Source organism: Rattus norvegicus, chromosome 13 (genome assembly GCF_036323735.1).
Source record: "Rattus norvegicus strain BN/NHsdMcwi chromosome 13, GRCr8, whole genome shotgun sequence".
Taxonomy (NCBI): domain Eukaryota; kingdom Metazoa; phylum Chordata; class Mammalia; order Rodentia; family Muridae; genus Rattus; species Rattus norvegicus.
The window spans coordinates 79,633,316-79,636,271 of record NC_086031.1 but is presented as its reverse complement, the minus strand read 5'-3'; positions in this window follow the sequence as shown (position 1 = coordinate 79,636,271).

Sequence of the window (2,956 nt, the reverse complement as noted above, 5' to 3'; positions counted from 1 at the left end):
AGATAATTAACACCTAAATGTAAAAAAATCACAGCATCCTCATCAATGGGAGTTTTATTTCTCTAAGTTAACCCAAGCATTTCTCTTCCCAAATTATTAAAAATGAATGGAGTCTAGGTTAGAAACCTTAGAAACTATCTATGCTGCCTGTTCCTGGGTAGTAGGGACCATCATGAACATCAGCAAACTTTCAATGAGAATTCCCCTTAGCCTGCATTCTACTGAAATACTGAGGATACCAGGATCTTTACATGTGGACTCCATTCCCATAGAAACTCATCATCGAATGGCTTGGCAGGCCCTAGAAAGCTATGTGTGCAATGAAAACAAGATGTGTTGTACAAATACACATGCTCCACTTTTTAGGAGAGGAAGAGATAGTTATGATTGATCTCAAGAATTAAACAGTATTTATGTTTATTCAGTCTCTTATATGACATGGTGTCTCAGACTAGAACAAAAGAACCTTGCCATGATATGTGGGTAGGATTTGTACAGATTTGTGGCATTTCCATCTCTTATCTCATAGAACTATTTTTAAATCAGTCATTCTTTCAAAAATTATATTTGTCCCCTATGATATGCAAAAACACTATGTGTAGTGTCAACAGACCATGAAGTATATAAGAAAATATTCTGCTTCTAAAGGAAAGACAATGACGGTGGCAGCAATATAACCTATTGAGTTCCTGGCAGGAGCCTTAATGAATAGTTTCATTATCTCTTCAAAACATTAAAAGGAAGAAATAAGCATTTCTATTAAAGATAAAATTCAGGAATAGGGGTGGGAACCCCTTTTCCACTATAAGCACCATGGCAGAGACCTAATGGGTATCCCCCCACCCCCATATCGGAATCATTCTCCTGCCTCACCACCCCTCAAACTACCTTTGTTCTGGTCATTGATAACATCAAGTGTCAGTTTATACACCATTTTATTGTTTTATAGAAACATCTTCATGCATCAACTTGTTCATGTTCACAGCCAGCATCTGAAGGTGTCGTCATCCCACATGTATATGTAAAACATACATATACACATTATGCTATAGAGGGTTAGGTAACTTGTCCATGGTCAACCTGCCAGTTTGTGGCGTGCCTAGGACTTACTCTTCATAGCAGCACACAAAACTTGGGGCTTGAGGTGAGACCCACCATTGTCATAAGGACACTGAATGTTTCTATAGAGAGTAGAATCCAAAGGAATCACTGTGGGAGGGAATTAAAAGGGGGTATATTTAACAAAGACAAGAGTAGGAAAAGAACTGCCTAGGGAGTGAGCAGAGTGAAGCTTCTCCAGTTGAGGAAGACAATCTTTACCATTGGAATAAAGATCTCTTTTGTGTTCCCAGCTCCACTGTGGATTCATTTAGAATATTAGGCAATCCCCTAGACCTCTCAGAGCTGCTCTCTCATGCAGCATGTAGGGGAGGGATGTATGTGCAACTTCACAGTGGTACACCTGAGATGTGCTGTGAAAATAGGTTTAAAATCATATGACTTTACAAATACCAATCCTCATGATATTCATTTTAGATAAGATTCATTTGAGGCTCTGAGTATTGAAGCTTAGGGCCACAATCACACAAGGGCCACAACCATCGGAAAAGGCTGGCAAGAACACTGGTATCAGTTCCAAGGCCTTTAACGACAAGCCAACACTTCAGGACATACGGCCATAGTGTACGGAAAGAAAACAATTGCTAAGCTTCTCTGATCACGAAAATGTACTCATTTCTGCCTTCATGTAGAACCATGCCAAGCAAACATAGCTATCTGCACATGTGTTGATCTGAGCACAGTATGTGGTTCTATGCAGTCTATTAAGTTTAAAGTTAATATTTTAGAAACTTAATCTCTTTAGAAACAGTGTAAAGAGGCAGATTCTTAAAGGTGATATATTAGGAGGGCTCTGTCCCCACCAGTGGATTAATGTCATTGTGGTAGGAAGAGTTAACACATCCAGAGAATGGATTCTTGGTAAAAGGATGAATTCCCTTTTCTTCCTTCCCTTCCCTTCCCTTCCCTTCCCTTCCCTTCCCTTCCCTTCCCTTCCCTTCCCTTCCCTTCCCTTCCCTTCCCTTCCCTTCCCTTCCCTTCCCTTCCCTTCCCTTCCTTCCTTCCTTCCTTCCTTCCTTCCTTCCTTCCTTCCTTCCTTCCTTCCTTCATTTCTTTTTGTATATGATACTATCTACTATTTATGATACAGCAAGTATGTCTTCTGAAGTCTTAGGCTTTACAGTCTCCAGAACCATGAGAAATAAACATCTGTTCATTATACACTAGCTAGAGTGTGATACTCTTTTTTTATACCTGAACAAAACCAATTAAGACATGGAAAAAAGGACTAGTACCCGTCACTTAATACCACGGGGACTAACTATAGATACCGTCTCAGTAGAATCTTTGAATAGACCTAGAGGTGGTAAGAAAGACTTAAGACTCATACCATGCTGTGGCCAGTCAGCCCTACCTGGGAAATGGCACAGAAAATAGCCATTATATGAATAGAGAGCAATACCTGGCCTTTAGGGGAGATTGGGAACCTAGGTTTCATTGCCTTGCAGAGTCTCTTAGCACTCTTTCAAGCTCACTTGACCTTTGTGGTCTCTTGGTCTTATAGTTACCCTAGAGTCTCTGATACCCAGTCGTCTCCTCTAAAATGTCACTGTGGCTTTGCACATGGCAGGACACGGGAAGGAAGTGTGTATTGACTGGATCTTCTATTTGCTGGGTACAGTTTTACTTTCTTTAATTAGTAAGTGACCTAAAACTTGGGAACTTAAAAAAAAAATCTGTGCTTCAACTTTTTCAAGGTCACAGGAGCTGTGTGTAATCGTGAGACTGGCTTTCAGATCACATCTGCATAATTAGAGCCAATTCCTAGTGCTTTAGTTCTGAGGATAACTCAGTTTTCCATCTGTCTCATAAACAACATCTGTTACCTTAGCAGATG